Here is a 13,452-nt window from a genome sequence, read left to right on the forward strand (position 1 = left end):
ATTTTTATCAGAAAACCGTTTCGGTTAGTTAACGCCTGACTAATGAGAAATTTAGAATCAACGAGCATATTTAAGCTTTAATGCCTTTTGTTTATTAAAGCTCAACGTGCACTACTATTGTTAAGTTGGCCGTTAAAATTAAAAGGCGTGAAATGCCCTTTAAGAGTTTTCTTTTATTCAAATTGCTATTTAATTCTTCTATCTTCAGCACGGATCTCTGCTATTTTGTTTCTTCGTTCTTCCAACAAAAACAACGCAGTGTTGCCAACCCTGAAATGATATAATTTTCTTTAAACCATTTTTAAATAAGTTGCCAGATTTCACTGAAGTTCATCGGTTTTTTTTTAGATTTTTTTTTCTACTTTCTCATATGTTACATATGTAATTATTATTACTTCTACTCAACATGAATTTGCTAATCTCTATTTTTTTTACATTTTTAGAGTGATGAACCTACAAAATTTACTTAAAATGACTTAAAACAGCTTTTAAGCATGTTTCTTGTACTTTTATAGCTTTATAGAGTGGTATTTGACAGCATGCAGCACTTTGACATATGGAACTAGCACTAAAAACACAGCTTCACGTCACATGTATCAAAAATCTTGCTTAGACCAAAAACATTTAATGCAAGCTTTAGTAATTGAATTAGTTTTAAAAAATTTTTGGCTTTTTATAGCTTCATGGAAAAGATTTTGACAGTTTCCAAGTTAATAACAGATTGAAATATGATTGAATTATACAGACTAGACGATTCTCCAATTCCAATTCATAGAACTAGAAACAAGCATTTAATTGACTTACAACTGTGCTTCTAAGCATGTTTTGTAGTTTTATAGCTTTATGGAGTGGTATTTGACAGTTATCCTAATTGTGACAGATAGAAAAACATTTATAAAAGACAGTTACACGTCACGACTGACAAAAAAGAAACTCATGAAGCTATAAGATGCATAATAAATAGTAAAATTGGAAAAGTAAAATTCAGTGTGAACAGGAAAATTTACCAATTTTACCAGTAAATTCCAATCTGACCATTAAATTTATGGGTGTGACTTAAATTTACTTGAAAGATGTTATTTTTCTGTGATGGCTGTCATTAATTTAAAAAATAATAAATCTGAATCACTACACTTTTCATGTACCCTCTGTATAGTACGAGACTGACTGAGCTAGTTTAATGCAACATATTTTCAAATCAGTTGAAGTTGTGATTTGAAATTTGAACACTCTGTAACTCGGTTTTTTTTGTGGAGTTCAGGGAGGTTGAACCACTCAAATTAACCGTCTTGAGCTCCTCTTTCCAGTGGTGTTGAGCAAAAAATTCTATCTAAAAAATTGCCTGCAGGGTGACCAAGAACAGTCAATCACCATACTTTTCATACACACTCTGTATACTGGAAGCAAAAATGGTCCTGTCAATTTACGGGGTTGGATTAAGGAGCTGATGAGAAGCATTTTTGGTCCCTTGCAATTTTTGTAACTTTTACCGTTTTCGTTTGGTGCAACAAATTTAGAAATCAGTGAAATTGTAATCTGAAATTTGAGTACTGTTAATTACAGTCAGGGACAAAATCGCCTGTAAAACCCACTTAGAGTATCCGAATCATGTTTTTAAGCACATTTTTGGAATCCTCATTAAATTTCCTATCCAATAACCTAAAAAAACATTACAAAATTTGGTACAGTCAGGGAGAAAAGCGGTGTCAAAATTTGAACTTCCAGAAACCCAGTATTCGTAATTTACCTGGTCAAATTTTCCTGGTAAAGTAAAATATTTACTTTACTGGTAAATTACCCATGACTAGAATGAACAGATGAACCTCATAATCTCTAATTTGTACTTATGGACATATAAACAATCATATAAGATTTACAACTAATGTATTAACTATAGCTATGCTTCTAAGCATGTTTTGTACTTTTATAGCTTTATGGAATGGCATTTGACAGTTACCACTATTGTGACAGATTTAAATATGTCCAAAATAGATGTGTTACCTATCAAAATTTAATTTCTGAAGCCATAAAGAAGATATAAAAAGTCAGTCCAATTTATTTTTCTCACCCTGTTTAATGAATAAGTTGTATGAGCATTTACTCAGGTTTCAAAAAAATGTCCCCAAATGTGGTCCGAATTCCCCAGACCTGGCAACACTGTAACAACCCGATTGAAGATCACGTAGCTTCATCAACTCAATTTCAATTCTGCATGCCCACCATTCATCAATTCGGCCACTACAAACCACGATAAAGCCCCAGCAATTTAACTTTTTCTCAATACCCAGATTAGATGTTGCCTAGTCGTAGAGTTATGAATGAAATTTTTTTTTGTGAGACAGGAAGCCAAATAAATTACGTTCTATTCACAGCTAACCATCGTTTCAATCGATCTGCGGTATTTAGCAGTATACTGCTAAGCTGACCAAAAAGTTTCGAAATCGATCGGCCACCGCAACAATCCATCATCCGTAACAATTTTATTCGGATAATTATGATAACGCCCCCAGTTTCTGACACCCCGAATAAATCATACATTTTCCCAAGCAGCAAGAGGAAAACCACGGTCCTGCATGATTTCCTGCAGATCGAACCTTGGGGACTGCGGGAAACTTGTCCGAAATCCTCGCAGGGCTGCTACCCCTCTGTTTTGTCTCGGAAATGGGGGGGAAAATACCCTCTGACCCCCCCCCTATCCCAGGTGATTTTGAATAAGACCTCAGCCCCAAACGATTTGTCAGTTATTGTTTCGGATGCTGATTTTTTGAGTAGAACTATGATGGATTCAACAAATTATGATACCAGTTTTGACCATCAGCTTGATCTTGTGATAAGTGGAACCTTTTTTGATATCTAATTTATTGACCGAATCTCTGCTATGTTTTAGTAATTTAGTTAACATCACAATTGGTACAGCCCTTTCCAATAACTTTATTGAACTTTCTGGACAGTGACACTTGTCACTCACCTGTCAATTCTTGACGCAGCTGACAGCTGTTACACTATTGGACAAAAATCAAAATGTACTTAGTTTAACGTAAATCAATAAAACACACTTTTCATTTTCTAATATGGGATTTCTCCAAGAATTTAATTTAAACAACCGCCAAAGTGCACTTTTATCATAGAAACGTCAATTTTGAGAATCCACGATCACGTGACAACTGTCAAAATCTGTGAAACAAGCTTAGCAGGGCCCATAGATACGAAACTCTTCTTGACAGTCAACGTGCTTGAATATATCGTATTTCATAGATTCATGTGCTCATTTTTGACAGATGTCACTCGTCCATCAATATATGGTGCAGCTGATCTTACATGACAGGTGTCACACTAATTGACAAATGTCAAAATTTCTTTAGTTTAACGTAAACCAATAAAACACAGTTCTTATTTGGTATTTTGGGATTTCTTCATGAATTCAATTTATATAACTGCAAAAGTGCAGTTTACATTCTGCTGAGCGCAATTTTGACAGTCTATGGTCACGTGACAACTGTCAAAATCTGTGAAACATGCTTTGTAGTGCCCATAGACACAAAACTCTTCTTGGCAGCCAACGTTCTTGAATATATCGTATTTCATAGATACATGTGCTAAATTTTGTCAGTTGTCACTAGTCTGTCAATTTTTGACACAGCTGAGCTTACGTGACAGGTGTCACATTATTTGACAAATGTCAAAATTTATTTAGTTTAACGTAAAACAATGAAACACACTTTTTATTTGCAAATTTGGGTATTTTTTATGAATTCAATTTTTAGAACTGCAAAAGTGCACTTTACATTGTTGTGAGCACAATTTTGACAGTTTACGGTCACGTGACAACTGTCAAAATCTTTGAAACAATCTTAGAAGTGCCAGTAGACACAAACCTCACTCACATTACTTAACAAATGTCAAAAATGTATTTAGTTTAACGTAAACCAATAAAACACTTTTTATTTGCTAATTTGGTAATTTTTTATGAATTCAATTTATATAAATACAAATGTGCACTTTAAATTCCCGTGAGCACAATTCTGACAGTCCAGGGTCACGTGACAACTGTCAAAATTGTCAAAAAAATCTTATTAATTTTGACAGCCAACATGCTTGAAAATGTTGTACTTCATAGTTTCAAGTAAACACATCTATTAGGCACTTTATACTTTCGGGTCACTGGTGACTGAATTTTGACAGTTATGACAGCTGTCACGTGACGCAAGCAAAGTATTGAAGCCTTCCTTAACGTCAGAATTGCGAAATTTGGCTCCATGAAGCTTATTTAAACGTAATTTTCAGTGTAACTCCATGCAGCTGTAAAGACTAATTACAGTGTGGTTTCTTCAAGAAACACATCTGTTTTATATTTACTTTCAGGTTACTGGAGGTTTGACAATTATGACAGCTGTCACGTGACGCAAGCAACGTATTTTTAAGTGTTCCTTGATTCTGGATGTCAGAAATATCATATTTAGCTCAATGGAGCTTCAAACACAATTTCCACTGTATTTCTACAAATTAGCAACTATTTCTGAATTCATAGTTTCAGGTCATTAGGGAGTGAGTTTTGACAGTTATGATAGCTGTCACGTGTCCTAAGAAAAGTATAAAAATGTTCCTTAATGCCAAAACTGTCAAAATTGACACTATGGAAGTGTAAAGACTACTTACAGTGTGGTTTCTCTAAGAAACACATTTACTTGACAATTTGAGTGAATTTAGGTTCCTTCAAAAATTAATTTAGAGAACATTATGTAGATTTCTGAATTGCTCCCTTTAGTCTGCTTGAAATCAAAATGTAAAATAATACATTATTTGACAGAGTGGACCAAAAAATCAACATTTTTTCAGATTAAACATACATTAGAAAATTGAGAGAGTATCGATTTTACTGACCAAAACCTCCCTTTCAGCGGAATTGAAATCCGATCCATCCCGTCGGGTCTAATGTAAATATATTTTTCAGGACTTCCTGATTGTGATGCCATAGCAAGGAATATAAAAGAAAAGGCAACGCCCCAAGTTCACCTTAATGAATCGAATGTGTATTCTACAATGTCAACAATAGACTTGATTGTCTCCCCTTTAAAACTTCCAAGTTTGTCTTTGGGTACGTATTACATTGAAAGTTTTGTCAACCGGACTTTAATTTTGTATTGTTTCAGTTTTGAATTATAGTCCAGGCAAAGAATCATCTCAAAGAAAGGTAGAAGGAAATGTTTGAAACCCAATTTTTAACTTTGTTTGGACTAGTTAGGAACGTATTAAAAGTCTCATTTTTTTGTTTATATCTCGGAAACTGTTTATTCTACCGACTTGATCACTCTATACAAAATGAAAACTGATTAAATTTGCTACAAGTTTCACTCAGTCAAGTTTTTCGATATCTCGCACAGTTTTTGAGATATTCGCTCTTGAACGTCTGTAATTTTTAGTAACTGTCAAAAATGTCCTAATTTCAAGATTAGCGACAAAATGGTGGCAGTTACAGCAAAACGAACACCAGATTTGGGTTCTCCAAGCCAAAATTAGTTAAAATGACCACCTTGACATGTCTAAATCTTATATGGCGGCGGTCAGTATAGTAGGCCAGGAAAACTTTAATTTTTGGGGAAAATTTCGGTGCATTTTTCCAAAAAATCGTGAATAACTTGATTATTTGAAACATTCTGTATAAACACGTTCTATGATTGTAGATAGCTAATAAATGGAGCTATCACGTGACATTGAGCGGGCACGACTAGGTTGTTCCGTTTGGCCGCTAGAGCGCGTTAAATTTCATATTTTTTTTTTGGATATTTTTGTAAATATCTCAAAAACGGTTTGAGTTAGGGATGCAAAATTTTTACCATGTATGCACCTCGAATGGAACCCAACTTTTGTGAAGTAAAACTTTTTTTGTAAAACTCACCGTTTGACCTTAAAAAATAAATAACTAAATTTTTTACATTTTTTTCAAGATTTCAATGGATTTTTTTTTGGAAAAATTGTGAATTTTGAAAATTGTCTGTAACTGTCTTAACTACTTTAGGTTAATCTTAGAAATGCAACGGGACGTGTCATTTAACAAAATGCTGATTTTTTCGGGTGCCACGCCCTACAAACTGTCAAAATGGTCCTAATTTCAACATTAGCGACAAAATGGTGGCAGTTACAGCAAAACGAACACCAGATTGGTGTTCTCCGTGCCAAAATTAGTTAATATGACAACCTTGACATGTCTAAATCCAATATGGCGGCGGTCAGTATAGTAGGCCAGGAAAACTTTAATTTTTGGGGAAAATTTCGGTGCATTTTTCCAAAAAACCGTGAATAACTTGATTATTTGAAACATTCTGTATAAACACGTTCTGTGGTTGTAGATAGCTAATAAATGGAGCTATCACGTGACATTGAGCGGGCACGACTAGGTTGCTCCATTTGGCCGCTAGAGCGCGTTAAATTTAATTATTTTTTTGGATATTTTTGTAAATATCTCAAAAACGGTTTGAATTAGAGATGTGAAAATTTTTACCCTGTACACACCTAGAACGGAACGCAACTTTTGTTAAATGTAACTTTTTTTGTAGGACTCACAGTTTGACCTTAAAAAATAAATAACTAAATTTTTGACATTTTTTACAAGAATTTCATGGATTTTTTTGGAAAAATTTTGAATTTTGAAAATTATCTTCAACTACCTTAAGTAGTTTGGGTTAATGTTAGAAATGCGACACCAAGTGTCATTTGACAAAATTCTGATTTTTTTGGGTGCCACACCCTAAAAACTGTCAAAAAAACCGTAAATCCAATAAAATCAAATTTTCTTCAATATTACCGAATTACAACACCGAATATCTCAAAAACTATGACGGATATCGAAAAACTTGTCTGAGTGAAACTTGTAGCAAATTTAATCAGCTTTTATTTTGTATAGAGTGATCAGGTCGGTAAAAGACACACTTTCCGAGATATAAACAAAAAACCGGGAAGTGAGACTTTTGATATGTTCACCTCTTAACTAGTCAAAAATTGTGTTCCAAGCATTACTTCATATCTTTTCATTGACTGGATTGATAGTTTCAGCAAACTAATCAAGAGAAAAAACCGTAATTAAATGTCATCATCGCATCATTCATGCATCATCACTTATTCACATATGAATGAGAAGCGGAAAGTAATCTAGAAAGTGTTGGTAAAGTAATTTGATGTAATTCGACGTGACTAATTTGGTCTGGACGTTTTTTTTGTATGGAAATTGAGATTGATGTTTCTCATTGACCACCCAAAAACCAGGAAGGTATTAATCGTCACATTTTTGTAATATTTACGCAATTCATTTTAATCAGTTTCTTTTTAGGTCGATGGAATCAGATCAGATGCAGCTTTAAAATTTTACTAGAACGTTTGATTTTGGATGAGAAAATTACATTTTTAGGTAAATATTTTATTATTTTAAAACTTAGAAAAAAAGTTCATGTTCAATATTTGATTTTGGGCAAAAATTTTTTAGACAACCACAGGAGCATCAATAGAAATTACTTGTATAATAACTTTAAACAGCATTTCGTGATTTAAGTGCCAAAAATATTCTACAGTCCGATTCACGAAAGTTGACAATCACGTGACAAAGACAATTCCTTCGAGTCAAGACACAGTTGTCACAGTATACATGTTTAGAGGTCGATTTTTGAGAAAATATTAATGGCAAAAACCTTATTTCGATATCTTGTTAGTTAGAGCGTCGATAGAGGGCGTTTTTCAAATTTTTTGAAAATTCTTCATAACTTTTTTGTTTATTAAAATATCGGAGTGAAACAAAAACTTAAGGCACTTTTTTGATGATTTTTGATGAATTTTTTGATTTATGGCACTGATTTGATTTGATGATTTGGTTTTTGGCTAATGTTTTCTGGAAATAGAAATGACAGTTGGCTATAACTTTAATAAAATTTCCATTTTATGCCGTTTATTACAGTATACAGGGTGTTCTTAAATATCATGTACAAACGAAAGGGGGTGATTCTTTGGCATATTTAATTGCTAAAGTTTCATATAAACATCCGCAAATGCTTGATTTTTTAAGATACAGGGTGTCAAAGTTTTTTCTAAAAAACTTTTTTTTAATAATATTTCAAAGACCATTCGGCCAATTTTATTGAAATACAGTGCTTTGAACTATTATAAGATGTCAAGTTTTCAGTAATTGAATGATATTTATGTCTTCCAGTGGCGTCCCGAGGGGCAGTAACACGAATAAAAAAGAAAAAAAAAGTGTGCCCCTGACTTTTTTTGGAATAATCAACTAAAAATACAACTTTTGTGTCTCTTGACATTTTTTCGTATCTTGCTTCGTTTTCGAGAAAAAAAATAAAAACCAATCCCTTGCATGCCCTTAAAAAACATAAAAAATAAATAAAAATAAACTAATCATCAAAAGGCGCAGCAAACTTGTTCTTTTTTTGCAAAAAAATGCAAATAAGCAATTGATATTTTGATATTTTCTTGTCAAAATACACTAAATCCGGACACCTGTACATTTTCACTACAATGTGTACATTGAAATTGTGAAGATCCTAAAGAGAAATAAAAGAAAAATCATTTTTGTTATTTCAAGAATGAATAAGGTTAAGTAAAAAATCTGAAACTTTATCACCCTGTATCTACCTCTTTCTTCTTTCCAACATTGTCATTAAGTAATAACAATTTTCACGCTGTATATCTCGAAAACTGTTCCATTTTTGTACAGCACCACCACAGGCATAATTGAATGACGTAATATTATACAGGATGTCCCATTTGAAATATGAAGGTTTTTAGCCTTTGTGCAAACCACCGGTTTGATGTTGAGAGTAATGAAAACTTTCACACTGTATATCATTTGACGTAATAATATACAGGGTGTTCCCTGTGTATGCGCAAACAACCGTTATTTGTTTTTTAAGTTTCCCCTAAACTTTGACAATTTTTTTAAACTTTTCTTTTTCCAATTTGTTTATCCCAATTATTCTTCTAATCGTTCTTTACTGTATTTCTCATTTTTTTTTCTTACTTTCTTCAATTGCTGTATTCTACCTGTTTTCAACGTTCTTATTATTTTCCTCTTTTTGCCTTGTCTTTATTTTACTTTTTTACTGTTTGTTTCTTGCTATTCTACTAAATACTAAATAATAACTAAATTGTTCTATTTTCTGGTTTTTAATGACATTTTTCCGGATTTCTCCCTTAACTAGGTTTTTCTTTTTGAATTCTCTTCCTTTGTTTTCTTTTATTTTATTTCATTTTCATTATTACTTCCTTAACACTACTCTGTATTTGTTTTTTTTTCTGAATCTCTATACAATTTTTATTTTTGTTGCAAATTTCAATTCCCGATTTTGAAACTTTATTATTTTTTCCTTTTTCCAACTTGTTTTTCCTAATATTTTTTCCATTTAAGTTAATTTCATTAATATTTTTCAACTTGTTCTTTCTCCTTTTCACTGCTTTTTGTTCTCTTCTTGTTCGAGTTATATTTTGCGCCTTTTTTAATTTTCTATTTTTTCCTCTTTTTAACATTATCGTTTATTTTCCCTTTTTAGTCTTATTTTTGTTTTACGATTTTTTTCTTTTCTTTATTATTTTGTTTATATATTTCTACCTATATTTTAATTTCATCCTCTACAAGATTGAACTGAGGTGTGTTGGCATTTAGAAAACTGTTTTTTTAAAACTAATTCTTCTCTCTTTCTACTTCTTTCACACACATGTCATTTTTGTTCCGGATTTTTAACTTAACTTTAAACTTTTTAACCAGAGTTGTTTCTTTTTACAAACCTCGCTCATCTTTTTGTCTTATTTCCAACTTTCTTTAATTTTTTCTTTTTTATGAATTTTTTTGGACTTTTTGTGTTTAATTTAGTTTTTTATGCTTATTTGCTGATATTTTTTGTCGTCTTTGTCTTCTTTACTAATAATTTGATTAGCTAGTTTCCAACAAGTAAAAAAGATGAAAAACAATGTAAATCATGCATCGATTTAAGCATTTCGTTTAAACAACAATAACGTGTTTGTTTCATTTTCCCACGTTCCACAACGTATGGTATCTATCTAAACTGCCATATCTCGGCAGCATATTCATTCATAAAATTTTATGGGCTCTTAGATCCTACATGGTCTGCTAAGTAGCTTGTACCACTCTAAAGAAATATTATTGTCTTTGCCGCATATCCATCTCGAAACACTTTTTCACTCACTGTTTTAAACGAGCAAAAATTTAATCAAACATACACACGTTTTTTAATTAATTTTCAAATTTTATGGAAAATGCGTGTTTTTTCTCATAATAATTTGAAAAACGAGACAAAATATAAAGTTTTTTTAATAGACAGTTACACACGTCACAACTGCCAAAAAGCATCAACTCATGAAGCTATCAAATGTATAGCAATATGATTTACATTTATTGTATTACGTTTCAACCAGCTTTGCAGTTTCATGGAATCGTATTTGACAGTTTCCAAGTTTATGACAGATTGAAATATGCTGACAGTAAACTAATGCACGTCACGACTCTCCAATTAGTCTTTGTAGACCTATAAACAAACATTTAATATGATTTACATCTGTAACAGTGTTTTTAAGCAGGACTTGTAGCTTTATACCTTTATGGTGTATGACAGATTTAAATTTGTCCGAAATGAATGAGTTATCTATCAAAATTTAACTTCTAAAGCTATGAAGTACATATATAACGTAGTTTAAACGTTTTTCAAGTGAATATTGTAGATTAATAGCATAATGAATCAGATTTTGACACGTTTACGACAGATTAATTTCGATCAGAAACAGATATTTACATATCAGAACTGCCAAAATTGTATTCATACAATTTATATACATATAAAGGCAGTCCAGAACCTTCAACGCTCTTAAAACTGCCAAACACCTTCCAAATGCTACTACAGAAACTCCAAAATATGTCTAAAGCCGTCCAAAACAGTTTAGAGCTTCCAAAAGCTTTTAAAGCACGTTAAAAGCTTCCATATAGTCTTCAACTAATCTAGAAGCTTTCAAAAAATTTCAAGGCAGTCTAAAAGCTTCCGTATGCTTCTAAAGCAGTTTAAAAGCTTCCAAAAGTTCAAATTCACATGTCTTAAAAGAAGTCCAGAACCATCAATGCTCCTAAAGTAGTCTAAAAAGATTTAAAAACACTACAGAAACTCCAAAATGCTTCTAAAGCAGTCGGAAATCTTTCAAAACAGTCTAGAATCTTCCAAAAGCATTTAGAATAGTCTAAAAGATTCCAAATAATCTTTAACTAGTCTAAAAGCTCTTAAAAAATTTCAAGGCAGTCTAAAAGCTTCCGTATGCTTCTAAAGCAGTTCAAAAGCTTCCAAAAGTTCAAATTCACATGTCTTAAAAGAAGTCCAGGACCATTAATGCTCAAATACTCCTGAAGAGATCTAAAAAAATGTAAAAACATTCCAATACACTATAAAACCTCTAAAATGCCTTGCAAAGCTTACAAAGCAGCCTTGAAGCTTCTAAAAGCCTGTAGAACAGTCTAAAAGCTTCCAAATGCTTTTCAATTTATCTAGAAACTCTCAAAAGCTTCCGTATGCTTCTAAAGCAGTTTAACAGCTTCCAAAAGTTTCTAAAACCGTCTAAAAGATTTCAAAAGCATTAAAGGCAGTCCAGAACCTTTAAGGCTCATTAAACTGCCCAAACACCTTCCAAATGCTCCTAAAGTAGTCTAAAAAGTTTTTAAAACACTACAGAAACTCCAAAATGTTTCTAAAGCAGTCGGAAGTCTTTCAAAAGGCTTTAAAATAGTCTAAAAGATTCCAAATAATCTTCAACTAGTCTAGAAGCTTCCAGAAGTTATTAAAGCAGTTTAGATGCTTAATTAAAAAATTTTGCGGACCGTGTAAGAGATTCCAAATGCCTCTAAAGCATTCCAGAACCTTCAATATGCTGTTTAAACAGTCCATAAACCTTCCAAATGCTCTCAAGTAGTTCAACACACTTTTGAAAGTGTTCAAAACAGTCTAAAATCTTCCGTATGCTTCTAAAGCAATTTGAAATCTTGAAAAAATGTCTAGAAGTTGAACACAAACAAGAAAATAATTTTGCTTTTTAAGGGTTTTTTCACGAATTTAGTGCTTTTTAATCCGGACTCTAATTATAACTGTCAGACCTTTGGAACAATTTTTAACGAGCAAAAATTTATTATATAATTTATTTATTATTATTTTTTTTTTGATTTTGTGGAGTGGAGTTTTTTCATAATAATTTTAATCAAAATAAATGATCCAAAAACGCTAGGAAATATGAAGTTTTTAACAATTTTCTTATTTTTATCACATTCTTTAACTGTCCAATTAAAATATTATTATTACGTCTACATAACATGAATTTCCTGCTTTCAAAACAAACAGTATATTTAAAACATTAACAACTAAAAAAATGTCGGATATTTCCCATTGTAATAAACATTTTTTAATTTTTTTTTACCAAATTATTTAGCAAGAAAATGATCAACTTTGCTTCCATTCAACTAAAGCTCCATCAAATATAGTTTTTGAGATAGCAATGTTAATGGATCAAATTTGTAACAGTAAAGGCAAATTTTGTTTTGACTTTGTTTCAAAACAGCCATCGTACTGAAATATCAACTTTTGTTTGAATTACCTGGATTTAGATTTAAATTATTTTGTCAAAAAATGATAAAAAAAAGCAACCGAATAACGGCATTTCCATTTTCCAGGTAAATTTGCTAAAAATGGTAAAACACCGGAAAGGAAAAAAATGCAAATGGTTTGTTGACTTCTGGTAGGATTTTATTCAAGTTCTTTGCGGTTTAATCGGCCAAGGCGACCGACAAGCAAAAAAATTAATCACGTCCGTAAGGCAAAAATGGAAAAGCGTGAATGGATCCGATCGGGGAAAAAAAACGTGAATTTATAATAAACGGATAATCGGACAATTCGATGATCGATTGGTCTGATTATGGTCGGATGGCCTAAACAAAGCGATGACAGCTGTAACAGAGAATTAGTCGGTCGTTTATTTACCATGTTTAATTTTTTACGAAAAACGTCTTTTTAACGTTAAGTTTCTGTAAGCACCAGAAAAAGTGATTTAATTTCCAATCACCGTGACGAGTTTGTGATCTTTAAAGCACCATCAAACTGCCATTTCGTTTTTTATAACCGTTGACTGTTTCATGTTTTTCATCAAAGGTGGAACAGATTTCGGATGAATAAGTAAAGAAAATGTGTCTTCCAAAAAAATTTAAAAAAAAAATTTTTTTTTGCTTTTTTTTGTGCTTTTCTGTTTATTGAGATACTGAAAGCTTCTGAGAGCCAAAACATACCAATTATCTGTTGCAAAATGGATAAGTAACAATTTACAAGTTTAAACTGACCAAATAACTTCCAAATGCTCCTGAAGTAGTCCAAAAATATGTAAAACCATTCCAATACACTAGGGAAGCTCCAAAATGCC

The 13,452-nt window shown here is 32.0% G+C and overlaps 1 protein-coding gene and 2 long non-coding RNA genes across 5 annotated transcripts in view; 2 read left to right on the top strand and 1 right to left on the bottom strand.

Annotated features, from left to right (window-relative positions):
- Nucleotides 1-5,269, top strand: part of LOC145735894 (uncharacterized) — a 61,494-nt gene extending 56,225 nt beyond the window's left edge. For both annotated transcript variants that reach the window (XR_014179781.1, XR_014179782.1), the window contains exons 2-3: nt 4,952-5,095; nt 5,151-5,269. This is a non-coding gene — a long non-coding RNA (uncharacterized LOC145735894). The remainder of the gene's footprint in view (nt 1-4,951; nt 5,096-5,150) is intronic.
- RnrL (Ribonucleoside diphosphate reductase large subunit) overlaps nt 1-13,452 on the bottom strand; it is a 93,769-nt gene that overhangs the window by 76,985 nt on the left and 3,332 nt on the right. The gene's annotated exons all lie outside the window — the stretch shown is intronic.
- The window catches only part of LOC145735893 (uncharacterized), a 49,949-nt gene continuing 43,555 nt past the window's right edge, over nt 7,059-13,452 (top strand). For both annotated transcript variants that reach the window (XR_014179779.1, XR_014179780.1), the window contains exons 1-2: nt 7,059-7,264; nt 7,325-7,402. This is a non-coding gene — a long non-coding RNA (uncharacterized LOC145735893). The remainder of the gene's footprint in view (nt 7,265-7,324; nt 7,403-13,452) is intronic.

The sequence above is a fragment of the Ips typographus genome, linkage group LG11 (genome assembly GCF_016097725.1).
Source record: "Ips typographus isolate SLU linkage group LG11, UJ_Ityp_2.0, whole genome shotgun sequence".
NCBI lineage: Eukaryota > Metazoa > Arthropoda > Insecta > Coleoptera > Curculionidae > Ips > Ips typographus.